Source organism: Mus musculus, chromosome 12 (assembly GCF_000001635.26).
Source record: "Mus musculus strain C57BL/6J chromosome 12, GRCm38.p6 C57BL/6J".
Classification (NCBI taxonomy): Eukaryota; Metazoa; Chordata; class Mammalia; order Rodentia; family Muridae; genus Mus; species Mus musculus.
This window is the reverse complement of record NC_000078.6, coordinates 19757210-19781639: the sequence shown is the minus strand read 5'-3', so window position 1 is coordinate 19781639 and position 24430 is coordinate 19757210.

Below are 24430 nucleotides of genomic sequence, written 5' to 3'. Positions count from 1 at the left end.
ATGCACTTTGCATGGATGTTCTCTTACTTCACAGAAATTCTTAAACGCGTTCACGCGACCGGCCAGGAAGAACACAGCAAACCAGAATCTTCTGCGGCAAAACTTTATTGCTTACATCTTCAGGAGCAAGAGTGCAAGAAGCAAGAGAGAGCGAAAACGAAACCCCGTCCCTATTAAGGAGAATTATCCTTCGCCTAGGACGTGTCACTCCCTGATTGGATGCAGCCCATCGGCCGAGTTGACGTCACGGGGAAGGCAGAGCACATGGAGTGGAGAACTACCCTTGGCACATGCGCAGATTATTTGTTTACCACTTAGAACACAGGATGTCAGCGCCATCTTGTAACGGCGAATGTGGGGGCGGCTTCCCACAGTTCCCCCTTTTCTATTAATAAGAGCAATAGGCCACCCATATTAATGAGAGTGGAGATAGAGGTCAAATCTCCAGTGTGCAGTTAAAGGAGCCGTACACATAACCTCCTCCCAGGCTCATCACCCAGAGGGGTCCTGGTCTGGTCCTGTGTTGTTTTCCCTGGAGGAAGGACACTTGAACACTCAACCTTCTTGAAAGATGACATGTCTCCCTAGAATAGGCTCATATATGCCGCAGAGCCCTTCTACTGCAGTGCTTAGCCGTGCAACTCTCTCGGGCTGCTGAAGCACACTCACTCTATCCCATGCAATGAGACTAGCCTCGTGGGGGTGCAAGAGCTGAGTGGCCAGCGACCTATTGCTTAAGCATAGATAACTATATATCAGGGGAATCACCATGTTCTAGTCCTGCAAGCGCCTGGGCAATAACCACCTTGTCTCTCCTAGTTTGGGCCTTAAGCTTACAGACCAACCAAAGAAGCAACACTAATCCACAGCAAAGTGTATCTCCAAATAATATCAATCTCACCCATTCTTTAAAGAAGGAAAATGCTGAGGAGATCCAATTGGGTAATCCTTTGGTCAGGGACAGGTCCAAGCGCGTGGAGTTGACCTGAAGTCTCAATTTCCGAAGGATCTGTTCAAATTCAGCCGTCCAATTCTGTAACATATACTGAGAAAGACTTTTTGACAAATTAGCTGCCCTAGTAAATTTCTCATACTGAATGGAAGTAACACACAATCCCGGAAACTTTTGTTCACATCCCAGCTGAGCTATTTGCCATAATACATCTAGTTGTTTCTGGACAAGATCTATGAGTTGATTAACCAGCATGAGACCACCCTGTATCTAGACATTAGCTGAGGCCTGTTTATCTATGACTGTAGACACTGAGGCTGACAAAGTGTTAATGGTGTCAGTCGTCTGGACCTGTCCAGACAGAGCCAAGGCTGTCTGAATCAAGGCCAAACCCAGTTCCTAGTTAGTGGTAAAAAAGCAGGGGAATACTTGAGCATTATACATCACCGGCATTGGGAGTGGAAATGTCGACATTATCCCCCAACGCTGCTCTCTCTTTATTATTGACGCCCTGGACATCACCAAGACGAGGGACATCAGTATTCCCTTGGTCAGTCTGGATTTTTCGGGTGAGTCTTTCTGGTATCCAAAATGGGTTGTCTTCATTCTGTGGAAAAACACAGACAGCTCCCCTGGATCTTATCAAAATAGGATCCGGGCCATACCATTTATTATCAAGGACATTTTTCCATTTAACCATCTCATTGGGCCTATCTGGCTCTGAACAATGACGTTCAGCCGCAGTATGGCCATGAGCATCAATATTTAAAAAATTGAGTGTAAAGAGTGCCATAGACACAGACACTCTTGGTACTCGGGGTAGAGTCTCGACTCCCCTCTTCTGTTTTAATAGATAGGATTTGAGGGTGCGATGCGCACGCTCAACAATACCCTGTCCTTGAGGGTTGTATGGAAGTCCAGTCAGGTGGGTCACATCCATCTGACGGCAGAACTGCTGGAATTTTTGAGATGTATAAGCTGGTCCATTATCAGTCTTAAGGAGTTTGGGTTTCCCCCAAGCACTCCATGCCTCAAGACAATGTTGAATCACATGTGAGGCTTTTTCTCCGGTTAAAGGAGAAGCAAACATGATGCCAGAACATGTGTCAATGGACACATGGAGATATTGAAGTTTTCCAAAGGAAGAAACATGTGTAACATCCATTTGCCAGACCTGTAGAGGTCGAATACCGCGTGGGTTAATTCCCACATGAGGAACTGGCAAGAACTCACAGCAGCTTTGACATTGAGTAACAATGTCACGGGCTTCTTTTCTTGTCAGGGAGAAACGACTGCGTAATGTTTCAGCCGTCACATGAAAATTGTTATGAAAATTTCTTGCAGCCTCTACCGGGGATGATAGGGCAGCAGCCACCACTTTAGTGGCCTTATCTGCCAAATCATTTCCCAGAGCCATGGGGCCAGGTAGGCCTGAATGGGCTCTAACATGAGTAATATAAACAGGAAATCTTCTAGATAACAAAACTAATTGTATCTGCTGAAAAATATTGGCAACTCTACTGGAAGGCTTAATCACTCCAGCCACTTCTAAAAGATTTACTGCATTAACCACATAACAGGAATCTGACACAATATTAAGGGGTTCTAAAAAGGTTTTTAAAACTTCTAAAACCACTAAACATTCTACCACTTGAGGTGAATTTTCATTATATTGTTTGGATACCACTTTACCATTAGCCACATAGGCACCTATGCCAGTTTTTGATCCATCAGTATATACCACAATCCCATTTTTAAGTGGGCTTCTTACCGTTATTTGTGGAAACACAACAGATTGATTTTGGGCAAACTGTAAAATTGGATGTTTTGGATAATGGTTATCTATTTGTCCTGAAAAGGAGGTAACTAAAACTGCCCAATCATTAGATGTGGCTGCCAAGGTTTGAACCTGTGCAGCGGTATAAGGTACAATTAAAAGATATGGACTTCGCCCAAAGTGGGTGATTGCTGCTTTTAGGCCTTTAAGGGCAAGCTGTGCAATTGCATCAGGATACCAATCTATTATTTTAGCTGGGGATACGTTTGGATGGATCCACAACAATGGCCCATTCTGCCACAAAACTGCGGTTGGCAATTGTGCTGTCTTAAAGACACACAAACTGAAAGGCTGCGAATCCTCAATACGTTGTAATTGTGCATTCTGTAAGGCATTTTCCACTTTTTGTAAGGCCTGGTTAGCAGCTAGAGTAAGAGCCCTAGGGTAGGAGATATGAGGATCTCCTTCTAAAATACCAAACAAAGGCCTTAACTCAGCGGAAGGAATCTTTAAAAAAGGTCTGAGCCAATTAATATCTCCCAACAGCTTTTGAAAATCATTTAAGGTATGGAGGTGATCTCTTTTTATCTCTACCTTTTGGGGCACAATCTTATCTGGGGACACCACAGAGCCCAAGAATTGTCCTGTATCAGAAATTTGGACTTTTTCTGTGGCTATCTGTAAACCCCACTGACTTAAAGTTTTAAGTAGAAAAGGATATGCCTTTTGTAGCATGGTAAGGTTTTTATGGCACAGGAGGATGTCATCCATGTAAAGGAGCAAAATTAAAGAGGTGAATTGTTCCCTCACTGGCAAAAGAGCTTCTTGCACATAAAGTTGGCACATTGTAGGACTATTGGACATTCCCTGTGGTAAGACCTTCCATTGATACCTCTTATCAGGTTCCATGTGATTAATAGAGGGGATGGTAAAGGCAAATCTGGGCCTATCCCTTGGACACAAAGGTATAGAAAAGAAACAATCTTTAATATCTATAATAATTAAATTCCAGCCACGTGGTAAGGCGGAAAGTACAGGGAGACCCCTCTGTACCGGGCCAAATAAGTTCATTTGCTCATTAATGGCTCTGAGGTCATGGAGCAGTCTCCACTTTCCTGACTTTTTCTTAATTACAAAAATTGGAGTATTCCAAGGTGAGGTAGATGGTTCAATATGGCCTAGTTTTAATTGTTCCTCTACCAGTTGAATCACAGCTTCCAGTTTTTCAGAGGATAGGGGCCATTGAGGAACCCACACTGGATCCCCTGTTTTCCATGGTATGGGTCGTGCTGCCCCAATGGCCCCTAGGGAAAACCCAGACCCTGTCTGTCTTGGTTTCCATTAGGTGAGATGGGCTCTATCCTTCCCTGTTCTTGATGTCCTAACCCTTTTCCTTCTTTATAACCCATCTTTGCCATGATATTTTTTGCTTTAGCTGAATACCCTCTCAATGGGGCCTTTTCCTTGGACAAAATAAGGCCCAAATGCTGCATAATATCCCTTCCCCAGAGATTAACCGGGAGTGGGAGCACGTAAGGTATGAATTTCCCTTGCTGCCCTTCAGAGGATTCCCACGTCAAGGCAACGGAGCTTATAGTGGGACATGATTGATATCCTAGGCCCTGTAATGAATGAGATGACTCTGTGGTGGGCCATGCTTTGGGCCACCAATGTGTAGAGATTATACTTTTATCTGCTCCGGTATCAAGGATGCCTTCAAACTCTTTTCCGTTAATCTTAAGGCGGAGCTTAGGTCTATCATTCAAAGATACAACCAAATAGGCAGAATCATTTCCTGAGGAGCCCATTTTCTTTGTCTCAGGTCCTGCAGATTTCTCCCTGGTATTATCAGGGAGGAGCAGCAGCTGAGCTATCCTATCTCCTTTACTAATAGAAAAAACGCCCTTAGGGCTTGAGCACAGGACCTGTATTTCAGGGGAATGTTGACAATCCATAACTCCAGGGTGGACTACTAAGCCCTGCAAGGTGAGTGAACCCCGGCCTAGAATAAGGCCCATGGTTCCCGGGGGCAAGGATGGTATAGGCTCCACCGGCACCGGCTGAATACTCATTTGAGGCATTAGTAGGAAGTCGGAGGCGGCACGCTGGTCCACCCTTGTGGGTCTTCCTGGGTCGCCTCTCTGACTGCTTCCTGGGTCCTGACAAACCGGTTCCCATATCTTTGAGGGCCCTGGGACCGAGGGCCCGATGACCCGTTTTTTGACACATCAGCTGATTGACTATCAGGTGGGGGAAGGAGTCTGCCCTTTATATCCCTCACAGAGCGACACTGGTCGGCTCTATGATAACCCTTGCCACACTTAGAGCAAAGAGTGAGAGTCCCCCCCTGTTTATCTGGAGCTCTGCAATCTTTCTTAAGATGCCCAGGCTTTCCGCAGTTAAAACATGTCCTCTGATCATTTCTGCTCATGGAGCGGTTCTGGGATTGGAGGATGGCAGCCGCTAAGCCTGCATTGGTGAGAGGTCCTCCAAGCTCTCGACAAACCCTGAGCCAGTCTTGTAAACCTTTGTTCTTTCTTGGGGCTATGGCCGCTCGGCACTCCTTTGTGGCTTGCTCATAAATGAGCTGTTCTACCAGAGGTGCGGCTTGCTCTGAATCTCCAAAAATACGCTCTGCTGCCTCTGTCATTCTGGCCACAAAATCTGAGAAGGACTCCTGAGGTCCCTGGACGATTTTTGTTAATTGTCCAGTGGCTTCACCTGCTTGGGAGAGCGCCTTCCAGGCCCTAATAGCCGTGGAGGAAATTTGGGCATAAGCTCCCCAATGGTAGTTTGTTTGATCAGCAGAATAAGCTCCCTGACCCGTTAACAAGTCAAAAGTCCAATCTCTCTGCTCTGGAGTTAAAGCAGCAGCGTTTGCTCCGGCCTGCGCCTGTGCAGCCTCTTGCCACAGAGCTCTCCATTCCATATATTTGCCCATACTAGGGAGAGCGGCTTTTGCAATCATTTGCCAGTCGGCAGGAGTTAGTGCCATGGATGTTTTCTCTTACTTCACAGGTCTCTCAATCCATGCTACAGAAAAGGAAATTGAAATCCAAGCACTTTTTGTCTTTTTGTGGTATCAGGAAATGAAAGCATGGCCTCATGTGCACTATGCAAGTACACTACCCCTGAGCTATACCCTCGTGCTCATTTTTATATATCTTGAGACAAATAAGACAAATAAGGCTCACTATGTTGCCTAGACAGGCCTTGAACTTGGAATCCTCCTCCATCAGCATCCCGTGTAGTTGGCATAACAAGCATACCATAGACTGGAGAAATGCCAGAATGTGAAGTGTTTTGTTCCAGAGCACAGGGATATGTGGTGGGAAGGGATTCCTAGGATCTTTGGTTAATTTTAGATTTTATCCTTTCCCTGGGCTCTCCTACTCTGCAGAGATGAAAGCAGACAGGCCCCAGAATTTGTGCAGTGTCTCATCAATACCAATAGATTCTCCAAGCTTCATCTTTTTCTTTTTGCTTGAGACAGTCACACTCTGCAGCCAGGCTAGGCTGGTGTGGACTTCCTCATGTAGCCTAGGCTGGCCTTGAACTCGTGACAATGTTTCTGCTTCAGGTTCCCAAGTGTTGAGTCTGCAGGTGCAAGTCACTGGGCCTGGCAGCCATGTCACTGCTGGCTGTTAGAGGGCCTTAGTTACCTTTCTATTACTGTGCTAAATACCATTGCCAAGACAATTTATAGAGGGTTGGAAGCTATGCTGGTAGAGCGAAGGGATGGCAAAAGGACAATGAGCAGCTGCTGGAAGATCACATCTTGATTTTGCAAGTAAGAGGCAAAGAAGAAACACTGGGAATGCCAGGAGATTTCTGAAGCTTAAAGCCCACCCCCATAACACACCTCCTAATCCTTCCCAAGCAGTTCCATCAACTGGAGCCCCAGTATTTAAATATATGAGACTATAGGGGCCACTCTCATTCAATCCACCATACCAGGATTGACTGCAGCTATATCTTCAAATAGAGGTGATTCCAGGAGTCCCTTTCTCATCAGGACTTGTTCATTGAGATATTTGTGCCTAGGCTTCCTGGCTACTGAATAGTTTGAAAATCACACTGGTTTGCCTAACAACAAATCCCCAACAAACTGCATTTCTCAAGAGGGATCCAGGGACATTAACACAAACTGAGTCCAAGGCTGGATTGTATGCTCTTTAAGATTAGATTTAGCCAGAACAAACTGGGTAACCTGCAGTGAATAATCTTGTTACCCCCAGACCACTTAGCCATTGGGCCAGTAGTTCCTGAGAACAGAACTCTCCTTACAATGGCTGTATAGCTCCCAGGGTCCAGATACCAGTGAAACAGTCCCTTCCCCCAGGGATTTCAGTCTGGTGGAGACAGACAAGGGACCAAGGAAACATAAGGAAGCATGCAATGAAAGATTCTATGCTAGGCTGGGTGAGCTTCAGAGTTCATGGACCATGGTGCGGACGAGGGGGCAAAGGCCAGGGAGGCTGGAAGAGCCAGCAAGATTCAATAGGGAAGATGCTTGTGCCAAATAGAGAGCACAGATTATAGTTCTTTAGTCCTTGGATGAGATATGGAAGACTGAGGGAGTCAATGGGCATCCCCAGAACTTCAGGGCACTCTCTAGGAGATTCCTGGGATCCTGGCTCAGCCTCCATCCAGGTCACTTTTGCTAGTTACTGCCCTGCTCCCTCCATCTCCCATCCTACTGATAACAGTTTGTCCTGTAGAATGTGTCACCTCAGCTTTAAGGGGCAGAGATAGGGACATTCCATAGCTCTGTTGTCTTGGATGAACACAGTGCCTGGAAGGCAATGGCCTCAGCGTGTTATGGAGTGTTGTGAACAAATGTGTAAGTAAGTGAAAGAATGAGCAAGTGGGTCAGAGAATGGAAGGTGCAGTAAGCCGTGCACAGACGCTTGTGTTATTGTCCTGATGGTTTTAGGGAGATGAGACCACAAGTTGTCCTGGTAAGGACACCATGACTAAAAGCAACTTGGGGAGGAAAGGGTTTGTTTGGCTTCTTACACTTGCACATGTAGTTAGTTCATCATCAGAGGAAGTCAGGACAGGAACTCAAACCGAGCTGGACCCTGGAGGCTGGGACTGATGCAACAGCCATGAAAGAATGCTGCTTTCCTGCTTGCTTCTCTTGGCTTGCTCAGTATGCTTTCTTATAGATTCCAAGACCACCAGCTCCGGGAAAGCTACCACTCACAATGGGATGGGCCCTTCACTATCAATCATTAATTAAGAAACTGCATTACAGATGGAGGCATTTTCTCAACGGAGGTATGACCCCGTCCCCGAGATGAATCTACCTTGTGTCAAGTTGACATAAGGTAACCAGCATACACATGAACTTAGGGAGTAGAGAATGAGTTCCAATTGCTGAGAACAGAGGAAGAAATTGGGTGTTGTTGGTGGTGTTAGTGGTGTTGGCGGTGGTGTTGTTGTTGGTGATGGTGGTAGAGGCAGTCAGGACAACATACTCTTGAGAACAGCATGTAACCTCTGTTCTGGGCTTCTTCTGTATCAGATAAGGGACCGTGCTTTTCATGAAACCCTGAAACAGGGTCTGATCACAAGGTCAGTGAGGAAAGCCGGCATCCAACTTGTGCTCTTGACCTCTGGGCTCTCCCAGCTGATACACGATCGAGTGGAGTGTGGAATGGGTGTTCAGGGAACCCTCAACTGGAAGCCTGCTTGAGATACATAGGGTGAAGTTATCAGAGGCCCAGGGAACATTCTGGAGTTTATTCTATCTCCTCTCATCCCATCTGCCTTAGGTGTCTTTATTAATCCTGGGGACTGAGTGGAGAGTTGTCCCCCAAAAGAGTGGAGACCATCCTGAAAGCATGGTGCTCCAACAGTGAGCTAGCCTGGGGAGACACATAGTGTTTTTTTTTTTTTTGAGACAGGGTTTCTCTGTATACTCCTGGCTGTCCTGGAACTCACTTTGTAGACCAGGCTGGCCTCAAACTCAGAAATCAGCCTGCCTCTGCCTCTGCCTCTGCCTCCCAAGTGCTGGGATTAAAGGCATGTGCCACCACTGTCCAGCTTAACACATTGTGTCTTACCCAGTGAGCTAGCCTGGGGAAACACATTGTGTCTGTCTTTCTTCCCTGACAAACAAGCAGGCTGCCCATGACTGCTTCCCTGCCAGACAACATCTGTGAGTAAAGGATGCTGAGAATTCTGATGTCACCTCTGTAATGCTCTGTCAGGACAGCCCCTGCTCTCAGGAGCCTGTGGGAATCTCTGGGGCATGTTTTCAGATCTTAAAAGATTCTGTGCACACACACTGTTGAATGTGAATCGCCTGGGAAGTCACAGACTGAGACATCTTTGTTCCTGTTAAATGACTCATGGGTGCCCTTTAAAAGAGAACGAAACAGACATGTTTTGATGGGAAAAACACATGAAGAATGCAGCTGCTTTTTCCCAAACAGCCATCAGCCCATCTAATTTAGGCCAATGAGGGGAAACACACCCAAAGCTCCCAGTTGACCTTCCCCATGAGGATCTTCTGTCCTGGTCCTGGGCCCAGAGTGGGGTTGGGGGTAAAGTGCCTGGCCCTGGTGGCAAAGGGAAACAGTTTCCCCAGGGCTGTTTAGAAAAGATGCTGTGTGTACAGTCTGCTGTGCTTGTAGGCGAATCACTTTCTGTAGCAGGATAATAGATAATCCTGAGTCCCCTTATGGAACATTTACTATATGTACAACACAGTTCTTTGCGTTGTACAACCAAGTTTCCTAGCCTCCCAAAGGAAGAACCAGGGCTCAGAAAGAGTTAGAGACTTACCAGGGTCACATAGAGGATGTCTTTGTGGGGACAACCAGGCAGCTAGATGCAGTGCCTCTCTAGAGTAGCAGGAAAAACCTGTGGGTCATAACCCATTTGGCAAACCTCTATCTCCAAAAATATTTACACTACAATTTGCAACAGTAGAAAAAAATTAATTATGAAATAGCAACAAATATAGTTGGGGGTCACCACCATATAAGGAACTGAATTTAAGTGGTGAACTATATTTAAGGAGAGCAGCATTAGGAAGGTTTAGAGTCATTGCTCTAGATTGTACCTGATGGATAAAAATTTACTTAGATTTTATTTATTTTTTGTGGATGGGTGTCTTGCTTGCATGCATGGCTTTGCTCCACTCAAGTGTCTGCTGACCACTGGGGTCAGAAGAAGTCATAGCATCCCCTGGACCTGCAGTTACAGATGGTTGTGAGGGGCCATGCAGGTACTAGAATTGAACCCAGGTCCTCTGAATGAACAGCTAGTGTTCCTGACTGCTGTGCCTTCTTTCCAGCCCTTCACTTAAAGATTCTAATGTAGGAGGTGGATGATACTGTTATTGGAGGAGACAATCAGTAAACAGGAGCTGATCTGGATAGTGGTATGTCCTACACATCTGCCTCCAGGTCTCATCTGATTCACTCAGGCTTCGAGCCCTCTGTATGCTACGGTTGGGTGGAGAAGCAGAGGAAACAGCCAAGGTTTCTATGGGCCTCCAGCACATCCTGATCTGTTGTTATGAGAACTGCCTGAATGTACAGTGATGGTAAATGTGTCCCTCCTACACACACAGCCAACAGGAACCCATCAACTGTGAACCACAGTACTCCATGCCAAGCACAGACTAATGCCAGCAGTAGTTCCTGCGGCTGTCAAACTTGGTTTCATCAACTTGTCCTGGGCTTCCAGGGGGTTTCCAGGAAATGCGGCTGATTTGTATCAACCTCTTTGAATGGGGGAAATCCCATGTTGACAAAGGGGAAGCCACAACAAATCACAGTGAAGGAGCAGGAAGCAGCTCTCTGATTTCTGGCCCCAAGTGTAAGTTATCCAGGGCAGTCCTGGTCCTAAAGCTCTCTCCTTGATTCCTTAATAAGAAGAAAATGATATCCACATGGAGGAGGGGTTTCTTGTAAATGACTTGCTCTGGGTGGGCATTCTTGACCACTTTACCTCCTCTTCTTGTTGGAAGTGGTTCCCTCTCTCCTTACCCTAACTAGGGAAGTCCTATAGAACGTCCTTAACACCCACTGTGGGGCCACCCAGAGAGACAGCAGTAGGCTGCCCTTGCATGCCCATGTGTGGAGATGGCATCAAAGACAGAGCTCAGAACAATCAGTGCCACACCTCCCATTATTCTGCCTCTTCATGCCCCCATGATTGTGTGCAACTCCTAGGTCTTGCCTCAGGAAGCCAGGCATGTGGTACCCTCTGTGTGACTCCCCTGTCTGCACTCCTTAGTGGGCAGGTAGTCATGAAAGCCAATCAACATATGTTTCTGTAATTAAGTCCCTTAGAATAGGACTTTGATCTCTCAGAACAGAAAGAGCCCTGACTAATACAGAGGGATTTTAGACAGTATGTGGAATGCTGAGCAGTGTGAACTGGTAGGAAGAGGAGACTCCTGTGAGTTGTTGGAGATTAAAGGGACATATTCATATGTGTTTGTCACTCAGTGCATCTCCTAGGTGCTCCTATGACTGTGTCCCTGTGTTTTGTCCCTGTTCCAAGAGTGGTTCTTTCTAGGAACACCCTCTAATCCTCAGATGTTAACTGCTGATTATGTATAAGACACCGTGTGAAGTTCTTATCTAAATAAGGTGCTTACAGCAACACAGAGGCAAAACATCTATTGTTAGAAAAATCAGACTGGTTGAACCAGCTTCAGGAGTTCCAGAAGTCTGAACAGAGATATAAATATCTCTTTGGGTGGCTCTGAGAGCCCAGCTGTGAGGCTGGAAGGTGACAGGAAGGACAGGCAGGGTGGTCTGGTGCCTCACCAATCTCGGGAAAAGACAGGAGAGACCCACTAAGGAAGACAGGTGTGTGCGTGTGTCTGCTTGGGGACAACTTGATTGGCGACTCTGTGAGCAGCAGTGTCATTACAGGAGAGGCTCATTGTCGTTGGTCCTCTGAGCTGGCAGTGACACAAACGACACGGACACCAAGTCAGGTTCATGCAGCAACTTTACTTCGGGTTTTTTCTTTTACAGTTCTCTTCCCCAGCAGCTTCTTCTTAGAGCAAGGGCTAAACTACTCCTATTATGACAGCTTCTCTTACTCTACTTCTTCTAACAGCAAGGGCTAAAACTACTCTTATTACACTTCTGGCTTCTATCTAGGGCAAGGGTTAACAACAACAACTCACTACTCGTGCCCACTCACTTCCTTCTAGCTCCAACCCACCCCATCCAGTCAGAATTCACACACGCTCCAGGCACAAGCTTAGGTCATTCACAGATAGGCTGACATGTCTGGATCACCAGGAACTGTTCAGCCTGGCAGGCAGCCCACTCATGCAGCCTCACTGTGCATGCTAGGGCAAGGCAGTAAACAAGTGACTTTCACGGGGCCTGGGCTGCACCCGCTTCCCGCAGCTCATGACAAACATTGAGGATAATGGACAGGTAGCATTGTCACATGACCCTTGAGCATAAGGTATGGAGGCACTTCTTACCTGTGGGCTGAATTGGGGCACAGTGTCTAGGCAGAGCTTGAGAACTGAAGGATGAGGTCAAGCCCAGCTTTGCTCTGCGACAATGATGTGTGCCACTTTGCCTTTCTGAACTGCAGAGGGCATATTAGTGCCCGCCCCCATTTTGTCTACCTACAGGTAAACCAGATAAAATCTTGTCACTCCTTGCATACCATTTGCATATTTGTTACTAGGGTAACAATAAAAAGGTACAAAATGTGTAAGCACATTTTTACAAAAACCTGAAAATATAAGTAATAGCAATTTGTGGACTGGAATGTGGGGACCATTCCATTTTCTGGGATGACTACAAAGACAGATGGAGTTTGGGGTCTAAGTGATGGAAATAACCTTGCAGGTCTAAGTTAGACCCCGGCCCGAGGATAGGATGAGAGTTTGGACATGCTTTCCCTCCTGCATGCTGCTGCTGTCCCAAGGCAAAGCTGTCACTCAGGAAGCCTGGCATGTAAAACTTCATCTGTTCCATGAAAAGTCAATTATCTCTTCCCAGACATTGCCTTCCCTGGGTGATAGATGGGAGTTATTAGCGTGCCTTTGGCAAAGACCTTGCCATGTTTTAATTTTGTCTTTCTGGCTGGACTATCCCTGGCCTAGACCCCTCTGGGGACCCAAGTCTGGGATCTACCAACTCTGTGGAAACTTCTCAAACTCACTTAGACCCCCAAAGTCTCTACTGTGGGCTGTGGAGGGACCTCATTGCCCTTGGCTCTTGTTACTCTCCTATGTGGCTCTTAATAAATCATCTGTGATCAGAGCAGTTTATACAAAGAACTTTAACAGCAGGAGATGAAACAAATACCTCCCTGATATGGGCAGAGCCCTGTGCTGGTCCTTTTTTTGCAGAGCAACCCTGGACATCTTCACCTTGTGACCATGACAATGGAGCAAGCTGGTTGCTGAGACCTATTTGAGATCACATTCTATTTCAGTCAGCTCAGGCAGGCAGTTTTGAATAGTCTCAGTGGGACTGACTGACCATCCAGCTTCCACAGAGAAACCTTTAATGCTCAAGCTAGGAAGAGGGGGGTTGGTGAGGGTGGCCAGGCTGCAAGGCCAGGCCTAGTCCTGGCTTTTTCTCTGGGAGAAGTAACATTTTGGTATCACTATCCTTCTTCTTGGTAGTTATCAAGGTCGTAAGGAGGATTCTGAAGTGCTATCTCCAAGAGCAGGTAGGCTTCTGGCATGTTCCTCCCATGGACAAACCAAATATGGCTGTCTCTTCTCCCATCTGATTTAGGCAGCTTGTTTTTATTCCCTTGCCAAGGAAGGTGCACTGTGCAGGCAGCTTAGTTTGAAACCTAAAAAGACATATTCCTTTAGCTTAGGTCATACCACCTCCATATGGACCCTGATCCTTAGAGTCTGGCTTATATAGAACATTCACAGAAGGGCAACCAGACAGCAGGGAAGCTCCTGTGCTTACAGATGGGAGAACACCACTTTGAAGTGATGTTAGCTTAGAGAGCCAGCTGAGTCTTGTGTGTAAGGTGTGCATGGAGAGCCTACCTCACAGATAGTTAAAATGGTGAAGTATGACAGCACACAGGCCACACCTCCTTCCTGTAGTGGTTTGAAATAAAAATATCCCCTAGAGCAGTGCTTCTCAACTATCCTGATACTATGACCCTTTAATACAGTTCCTCATGTTGTGGGGACCCCCAACCATAAAAGTATTTCACTGCTAATTCATAACTGTAATTTTGCTACTGTAGTGAATCATAATGTAAATATCTTATATGTGAACCGTATGAAAAAGTCATTTGACTCCCCCCAAAGGGTCGCCACCCACAGGTTGAGAACCACTACCCTATAGTCTCAGGAATTTAAACAGCAAATCTCCAGTTGGTGGTGCTGTCAGAGGAAGTTCAGGAGGTATAGCTTTGCTGGAGCAAGCAGAGCATAGGGGTGGGCTTTCAGAGTTTATAAATGCTCCCCACTTCCACTTCTGCTCTCCTCCTCTTTCTGAATGGAGTTGAAGATGTGATCTTTCAACCTCCTTTTCCTCCCTCTGTGCCTGTCACTTGCTGCTGTGCCTTCCTGCCATGAGAGACTCGTATCCCACTGTAGCTATGAGCTAAAACAAACACTGTCTTCCATGAGTTGTTTTTGGTGAGGGGTTTTGTTATAGCAACAGAAAAGCAAAGAACCCACTTTCCCTTCTATCATCCCAAGGGATCTGCTTTCTAAGGAATTGATGGGGAAAAAAACACAGAACATAGATTTTTGCTTCTATGAGGCTTAGCGTGTCAGCTTAGTCTTATTATCTTGGAAATTCCTCCTTCTTACTCCATGGCTAGATATGCAATGATAGGCCTCGGTTTCTCTCTGGAGAAACATAAGCAGCATCTACTCCCTCCTCCTAAGGCCCCAATGACAAACCAACATATGTTTCTACTGAGGATCATCCAGCAGAACCAATGAGTTTACTGAGGTTATGTCCTGGTTAGTTTTTTCTCAGCTTGACACAAGCTGGAGTCAAACAAAAAGAACCACAATTGAGAAAATGCCTCCATCAGATTTACTATACACAAATCTGCAGGTTTATCTTGACTGATAATTGAGAGAGGACGACCCTGCCCACCAGGGATGGTGTTCCCCTAAGCTCGTGCTCTTGAACAGCATAAGAAAAGAGGTTGAGCAATCCATGGGAGCAAGCCATTAAGTGGCATACTTCCATGGCTTCTTTTTCAGTTCCTGCTTCCAGGTCCCTGCTTTTAGCTCCGCCCCAACTTTCTGTCATGATGGATGACAAGCTGTAAGATGAAATAAACCCTTTCTACCCCAAGTCACTTCTGTTAATGGCAGTCTATCCTACCAATAGAAAACAAACTAAGCAAACTATTTCCTTACAGTGTGGGGGTGAAGAGTTACAAGCAGGTACATGGGTGACCCCTAAGAAGGCGCACTGGAAACTCTTCACATGGCACATCTGATACATCCCATCTAACTGCATACCCTCCACAGCCATTGTACTTTAGTAATCCCTAAGCCCCAGACTAAGTACAATTAGGGCAGAATTGAATTAAATACCTGCAAGGAGAAGCTGGAGTCTCACCTAAGGATCTAAGGACTCCTTTTCTGAGGGAAGGTCAGCATTCCACAGGTTGCTTCTGATGGTCTCTTGAGAGAATGCATGGTTGATGAGGGAGAATGCATGATAAAGATGATGTCTGTTTTGGTAGAGGGCTGTGTTCTACAACAATGTTCACCTGCTAAAGGGCCTCTGGCCAGCATTCCAGTACCATGATTCCTGCTATTCAGCTTAGTCCTTGGGATCCAGCCCTCTGGGTTAGGGTCAGAGATCAGATCCATTCACAGTAGCAGCAACAGGTATGGGACTGAATGACCCAGGTCTATCTTCTGAAGGCTCCTTTCTACTTCTCATGCCAACTGTTCTTCATCTTTCAGTCCAGCACTTTGGTAATCCTGAAGACAGAGGCTTGGACACCAGTGTTTTAGCACCAAAAAATTGTCTCACCCAGTAATCCCGTCTTTTTTTTCTTTCTGAAAACTTGTGTTCCTGACATGGAAAACTTAGCATTACTCTATACAAGAACTGATCCTTGTAAGCAGATGTTTATCATGAAGGAATATTCATCAGGCTGCATAGTATAATTATTTTATATATGCAAACTCTATTCAAAAGATAGCTATGAAATTATAAGATTGAAAGCAATCTCATCTACCAAGTACTTTTGAAAGCATAATAAATTTGAATGGTAGCAAACCCCTTACACATGAACATCATAGACCACACTAAAGCATCCATAAAAGTAGAGAGCTTAAGGTAACAGGTTTCATGTAAAATAGATCCCTAATGACTAGGGAGTGTTTCCCAGAGGAGTCCTGGTATGTAATGTAGATACAAACTGTATTCTATATTTGTTTGTTTATAATAATAGGATCTCAATATACTATGGCTGACCTCCAACTTGCTGCAAGGAGGAAAGTGGCCTTGAACTTTGACCTTGCCTCCACTCTCCAAGGGCTGTCATAACAGGCCTGTACCATCCTACACCCACATTGTGCAGTGCTGGGACTTGAATCCAGGACTGAGTGAGCACTCTACCAACTGAGCTCTAACCCCAGTCAGTCAGACATGCATTTGTTCACTGAACAGATCTTGAAAGAGTTAAGAGCCTGGATACCAAGTGCTTCCTCCACCAAGAGCTTTACTGTTCTGACCACACTTCCTTTTACATCCACAGCCTGCTCCAGCTCCAGAGACACAGGCTCTGTGGTAAGCAGAGCTATAATAACTGACGTGCTATAAAACTCCAAAGAATTAGAAAAGGCCACAGTCTGCCTTTCTCCTCGCTGCTAAAGAATGTGCTTCACGTTTTATTGCCTAGGAAGATAAAATCGAACACAGAGTCTGATCTGGAGGTTTTTCTGCTAATTTGAAACCCTCCTACCTGATGTGTGCTTGGATGGCATAGGGCCCCTTCTTAGCCTCTTAAATGTTGGATCACTGGAGCAGAGGCTATGACTTTTCAAAGGTTAGTGCCAAAGGTGGGGGGTGGCTTGCATAACTCAGTCCTTCCACCCTTCTGTTTTCAACACCTCCTGATGTTTGCATCCTTCCAGGATGATAGAGCTTGAGAACCAGAGTTGCATGCAATCACTTGCTCTGTGATCTCATCCTCTTCTCTGCATCTCCAAATTCTGTCAGTGCCAAGAAGCTGCCTCACATGTTGCCAGTCTGGAAGGTTCTTCCTGGAGCCAGGGAGATGACTCAATGATCAATGAGAGATGACTCAGCATTTAAGATCTACTGCCCCTTCAGAACATTTGGGTTCCCAGCATTCCCAACTGGGGATTGCAACCAGGGGATCACACTCAGGCTTCTGGCTTCTATGGGAAAGCACACTCATGAACGTACCTGCGGGTGAGCCCACACACACACATAGACACACAGACACACACACACATGCACACACATAATCAAAAATTAAATAAAAAATCAAAGTGCATAGTGGCATAAAATTTAATTCCAGCACTTTGGGAGGGAGAAGTAGGCACAGTTCTGTGATTTCGAGGCCAGCCTAGTCTATTTGGTGAGTTCCAGGATAGGACCTTCTATTGCAGGTCATTGATATTTCCTAGCATGCTTCAGTTCTTAAAGGGAGAGGACCCAGACTGAAACCCTACATTATGTCCTGAACTAAGCACAGTTATTTAGCTTCGTAAGTAGCACAGTGGCGATTATAATAGATGCACTAAAAAGGCGTTGTGAGAAATAAACTGTGCAGAGTCATTGGTAGGCACAAAATTGATGCTTGGACCAGTAACATGGCTCAGTAGGTAACAGTGCCCACAGGCAAGTCTGACATCTTGAGTTCAATCCCTGGAACCCATAGTAAAAGGAGAAGACTTACTCTTGAAAATGATCCTCAGATGGGGCTGGAGAGATGGCTCAGTGGTTAAGAAAAGAGATTACTCTTCCAAAGGTCCTGAGATCGCTTCCTAGCAACTACATGGTGGCTCACAACCATCTGTAATTGGATCTGATGCACCCTTCTGGTGTGTCTGAAGACAGCAACAGTGTACACATAAATAATAAATAGATAAAACCTTAAAAATAAAAAAAATTTTGAAAAAAGAAAAGAAAATGGTCCCCTGACTTTTGCATGTATACTGTGGTATGTGTGTGATACAAACAGATTAATAATGATAAAAGTGATAAAATAATAATTTTTAAAGTGTTAAATAAAATAAAAATATTAGAAAAGCAGTCCTTCATGAACATGTTGACTGGATGAATGAAGAAATGAATGAAAGAATGAGTGAATCTCAGTTTTTAAGGATTCGTACATAGAAATCAGCTTACCATTTCAGCAAAGATGTTAGGTGCATTCCGAAATAGAGTCCCAACCTGCTTCTTCCTAAACTGATTAATCTCAACTAAAGACTGACAGGATTTAGTCATGAATTCAGTCAAGCTTCTCACCCAAACACCTCCTCTGGTTTTCAAATCTCACAAGCTTTACTATGTCTAGTCTGTGGGGAGCTGTTTTCATCATGGAGAAGTTACCTATTTCTCTTATTTCCAATGTCACCCATAGGCCATGGAGCCCAGGAAATCTGCAGGTCGATCTTCCCAATTGTGAAGGACAAGGGGACCCTTCCTCCCCATAGTTCCATGTCACATAGTCTGCATTGCCTTCTGCCCTGCTTCACTGAAGCCTACTGTGAGTTTACACCTCCCATGTAGGTCTGTGTTCAAGAGACTTCTATTCCAAATCATGCAATATTGGGAGAATGCTCAAAACCCCCCCTCCTTGGGCTAAGGAACAGCTCAATGGCAGAGTGCTTGTCTGGCAAACTTAAGACCCTGGGTTTGACTCCCCAGGACAACAACAGCAACAGCCAAACCTAACCAAATAAATAAAAATAAGCCCTCTTTTCCGTTCCTCTAGAAGCCTGTTTGTGAAATATTGAGCAACACAAGGGGTCCCTAACAAGATTTTTAGGTCTTAGATGGACAGCGTCCTCTGGTAGAGAAAGACAGTGAATAAAGGCATTTTCTATGATTCAAAAGAAGACCTTTCTTTACTCTCACAACACACACACAAACACACACACACACACACACACACACACACACACACACACACACACACCACTATAAATGTATCCATTCAAAGGATACAATTAAATCAAGTGCTGGGTTTTAGGGACATAAAGCTGAAAGGATTATATACCTGATCTGCTGCAAACTCATCTAGTGACAAAGACAGACTCGTGAGTGGAAAGTGCTGTGTGTCACTCACTTTTACATCATTGTGATGAAATGAAAGAATCAATTTAGGAGGAAAGATTTAGTTTTTGGCTCATGGTTTCAGTCCATGGTTGCTTGGCCCTGTAGCTTTGGGCATCTAGCAAGTTAGTGCATCATGGTAGCAGCTTGTAGCAGGTTTACCATGGCAGAGAAGCAGGGAGGGGAAGGGGAGCAAGGTCCCAACAGTGCCTCAAAGGCATGCTCCCAATGATCTAACTTTCTTCCTCAGGCCACACCTAGAGGAGCAATTCTTCAAAACTTGGGTCTTTGGCAGACATTCCACATCTAAACAACCACATGCTATAACAGAACAAGGTACCATGGGAAGTGTTGAAGATATGCTCAACATGGCAAGGGAAGAAGGGAAGGAGTGCTCTTGAATTTTAAAGCTTGCAAGCTGAGTTTTGGACTGTGGGAATGAATTCATCAGGTAGACTGAAGTGGAAGTCAGCCCTAGTGGATGAAAGGTTGGTTGGCTTCTGTTAAGTGCAGAAGACCATGTGGTAATCTGGGTTCAAGGCATTCTTTTTTGGTTTTTGTTTTCTCAAGACAGGGTCTCACTATGTAGCCCTGGCTTACCTGGAACTCACTATGGAGATCAGGGTGGCCTCAAACTCACAGAGATCTACCTGCCTCTGCCTCTCATGTGCTGGAATTCAAGGCATGTACCACTATGCCTGGATTTCAAAATGTTCTTTCAGTCCCAATCAGGGAGATACTTTGAAAATGCAAATCTTTTTGAAGTGGTTAGGTGAATTTCCATGAGCAGACAACAGGAGTTTGATCCTGTGACATAAATCGTGGGAAGATAGAACAACCAATTCCTGTAAGTTGCCCTCTGACTTCATGCTAGGGCAAATGCACACTCCCTTATATGTATGCTCCAGCCCACCCCACCCCCTAACACTAATATGTAATGATAAATAAAGCAGGAACTGGGGCTGGAGAGATGGCTCAGCAGTTAAGAGCAATGACTGCTCTTCCAGGGGTCCTGAGTTCAATTTCAAGCAACCACATGGTGGCTCACAACCATCTGTAATGGGGTCTGATGCTCTCTTCTAGTGTGTCTGAAGACAGTTACATTGTACTTATATGCATACAATAGATACACCTTTAAAAAAATAAAGCAGGAACTAAATGAGGAAATGCCTGAGTCAATAGACTATGGTTCAATCTCTGGGTACAAGCAAGTTTGGAGGAGAAGTGAGGCAGAACAGTCAGGCATTCTGGGCCATGAAGGATCTCTTAGAGCATATTGAAGAATTTAGGGTTTATTCGTAGACTGTAGGGAGACCCTGGAAGATTTTGAGCCACTTAAAACTACATTTGCTTTTTAGAAGTATCACTATGGGAAAGAGTCTGGCACCCAGTAAACAGGGTGATTGGAATGTTCATTAACCCAGAGATGGGAAGATTTATTATAAAATAACACTTGCAGATGAGGAGAGACCTAAATGTATAAGGGCACAGTGGGAAATGAGGGCTCAGGATCACAGTGTCCGTGGATAATAAACTGAAATATCCAATCCAATGACACGTGGATTCGTTGCCAACTGATTTTCATTAGTTGAAGAGGAAGAGCCCGGAAAGTGGTGCTGAAGCTACTGCTTAGAAAATTAGAGGGAGAAGAACAAAGACAGTGAACAGTGGGCAAGAGAAGCATCCACTCCCTCTGCGTTGGCAGCTTCTTGGACCTCTGTGAAAGTGAGCATGTTTTACTGCCCCAAGTAGTTCATCTGACCAGGAACCTGTTCAAGTCAGGCATACCATTACTGTGCTGAAACAGCATGACCAAAGCAACTTGGGGGAGAAAAGGGCTTATTTGGCTTAGGCTTCCACCTCACAGTTCATCATCAAAGGAAGTCAGAACAGGAACTTGAGCAGGGCAGAAACCTGGAGTGAGGAGCTGATGCAGAGATCATGAAGGAGAGAGTGCTAGTTATTGGTTTGCTCCTCCTGGCTTGCTCAGCCTGCTTTCTTATAGAACCCAGATCTGCCAGCCCAGAGGTGACAGCACCAACAATTGGCTGAGCCCTCCCCCACCTAATTATGAAATTGCCTTAATTTCTTCACTAAGAAAATGCCTTACAGCTTCATTTTATGGAAGCATTTTCTAAATCTAGATTTCTCCTCTCAGATGACTCTAGCTTGTGTTAAGTTGACATAAAACTAGCCAGGACAGGATCTGTAGGATCAGACTTCAGACAAGGGAGAAGCCTGCTTATATGGGCTACGAGTCCCCTGAGACATGAAGGATGGAGGTTACTCCTGCTTGCCATCAGTGCTCTTCCTGGTTCACAGTAGTGAGCAGCATCTTCCAGGGATGCTGCTTGTTCCTAAAAGCTCCAGGCTGGATCACTGTGTCATCTTTTTTGGAACAAGGAACAAAGACCACATTGATCAGCTGGCAACCCTGCTGTCAAATCCCTTGCTCTTGTCCTTTCTTGGCTCCCGTCTCCAGCTAATTACTCAGAGGGACCCAGAGAGCCTGCCTAACCAGACATTTCTACAGGTCTGGCCCATGCAGGGGCTTTCTTTGCCACACTCAGGGGTTCTACCCAGGTGAGGGTTCAGGGCATGGCCCTGGGGAGGCTGGTAGCCCCTAGGAAACTTTGACCAGGACAGGAGCTAGCTGCTTCTGTGTTCACTTCTTGGCACTAGTAAGTGGGACTCACCAAAATGCAATGCAGAGTCAGCCAGTGAGATCAGCATTGGCTGTGAAGCCCAAGCTGAGTGGGAGAGGTCAGGAGAGAGAGGAGAGGGAGTACTGGAACAAACAGAACCAGAATATAACCCTGTTTTTTAAGCACTAACAGGAAAGAGGAAGTTTCCAGGTAATGTGCCTGGCTCCCCACTGTTGTCTGGGGGGATTATGCCCAACCCTCAGGCTGCTAGAGTTAGTTTTCCAAGCAAATCAAAAAGACTCAGGAAAACAATCTATAAGCTTTTTGCAAAGAAAGCCCCCCATAGGGCATCAGACACTAGGAATTCCACAGAACTGAGAAAACAGTCTGTAGGGACTAGGTTGCCTCTGTGATTTGGGCATTGCTTCCACTTACAGGTAGCTCAGAATCCTACAAGCAAATCCCTCTCCTCAAACACATACGAGGAGATCAAAAGGAATGATCCAAGCATGGATATGACACTTTTAGCTCCACTGGGAACCCTTTTGGTCTTAAAAATATTTCTCATTATATTTGTGTGAGCATGCACTAATGTGGAAATCAGAGGGCACTCTGCAGGACTTGGTTCTCTCTTCTACCATGTTGGTTCTGAGAACTGAACTTAGGTCACCAGGCTTTGTGGCAAGTGTTTTTCCCTACTTTTTGGCCATGTTTATTCTCCAGTCATTATTTTGTAGACGGATCCTCGGAGGTTTGCTGGACTGTGGGCTCTGGAATGGGCTCACTGCTCACTTACCTCCAAGAATGACCCCATGCCTGCCTACACTCATAAAAAAATTCCCAACACTCTGGCTTTGAGCTTCTCCACCTAACTGCCACATAAAGCTTCAGAATTTTGTTTGATGGAAATCCTGGAAATCCTATTAAGCATACAAGCTACCTGAGCTCCCCTCCTGAAGACTAATTTTAAAGGTCTAAATAAGGCCCCCCAGAATCTAGATTTGGAAAATGAGGTCAGGGCAAGTGTACTTATTGGGCAAGCATGACTTGATTTCAAAGCCTAGCACCCATGTGGAGAGGAATTTTAATTCAGCAGCATGGCAGCTCTGGCACGGGATCACATCCAAAGAGATGATCATGGCTTGGACCATGGTCATTGCAACCATAGCCCCAGTAGGTGAGAAAAGATGCTGAGGACTGTACCTATGGCAACCCAGGAGTGGAGAGGCCTAGGCTGGCCATGAGAAAAGACACAGCATTTTGAACAGGTGGAGAGGGGAGGTTTTGCTGGAGTATTCTGTGTGTTGGAGTTCATAGCCCATCCTTGGATAATACTTCTGAAATAACGTGGGGCTGCTGTTGATGGAATGAATCCCGAGGTGAGCACCCACATGGCAGTTCACAACTGTCTATAACTCTAGCTTGAGGAGATCAGACATGCTAACATAGACATTCATGCAGGTGAAATACCAGTGTACTACAATGAAAATGAATATTTTCTTTAAAAACAAAAAGAAAGAAAAATATCGTGGAAAAATGAAGAAAAAAGATAGACATGAGCTCTCAACTCCTGGTAATGGGGGGGGGGTCTCAGCAATAGAAAGTAACTAATATGACTGCTGTCCTTATGAAAGGAGAAATGTGGAACGCTTGCCCAGTTCCAACTAGGCTGTCCTCTCATTCTGTGGTCTAACAATTCCCATGCTCCCTTACCAGAACTGCCCTTACATTCCTTCTATCTTCATCTACTTATCCAGCTAATCTTATCTTCTAGTATCTGTCTCTATTAACTACAGATCTTTCAGTATATATTGTTTCCTAAGTGGAAAGTATTTTATTGACTAATGTCTCTAAAGAGAAGTTTAAAGTTCTGGAAAATAGTTGTTGCTTCATAAGATTCAGAGGCAATATCTTTTTTAATATCTAGAGTTTTAGTTATATTGGAAAATTGGTACAAATTTACTTCAAAATTTTATTTTCAAAAAGCTTCCAGGAGATGTTAATTGACTAAGACCTCACCTTAAATTCACCACAAGAAAACCTAAGCCTTTGTTAAGTGCTATCAAGTGAAGTTCAAGTTAACTGGTGAGAACCAAAAAGGCTTTAACAGAAAATAGAAAAAACTTCTGTGATCTATTGGTATCGATTGTAATTGATGGTAATCAAATATTAGCTACATATTCTAGTTATTGTTATTAAATGTGTCCACAGCTATTCTTTAGCAAGAGAAAACATTAATGTAAAATTATCCTTCTTCACCTTAAAGTTTTAACATCCTATTATATATAAGGCTGCTGTGGTACTAATTAAGAATTAAAAATTCTTTTTTCCAAACAGCTATTAGTTATTACAAAATATTGATATTTGACCTATTGCATACCATCATTTTAAATAAAATTAATATTCATCCTAAAAATAAGCTAATTGCTTATTACACATGCTTTTGTAAATTCATACATACATGCATCCCATTTACTGTATTTAAAAACAACCTTTCTATGGAAAGAAAAATATATGTAAATTAGATCACATGTTTATTCTTTTGAGTTTCTGCCTACTTTAGCACAGATAATTAAATTATGTGCTGTAGATAGTGTTTTAAAATGTTAAAGGTTGCCTGGTAAAAACCTCTTAAGGCAATGCCACGTCAGGTAAATTATAGATCTTATACAAAAATAATTGCCATATAATCTCATTCTTTACATCATCAAAATAGTAATGCTTGAGATAATAATTTGGTATTTAAAATGAATAAATAAATAAATAAATAAATTAATTAATTAAT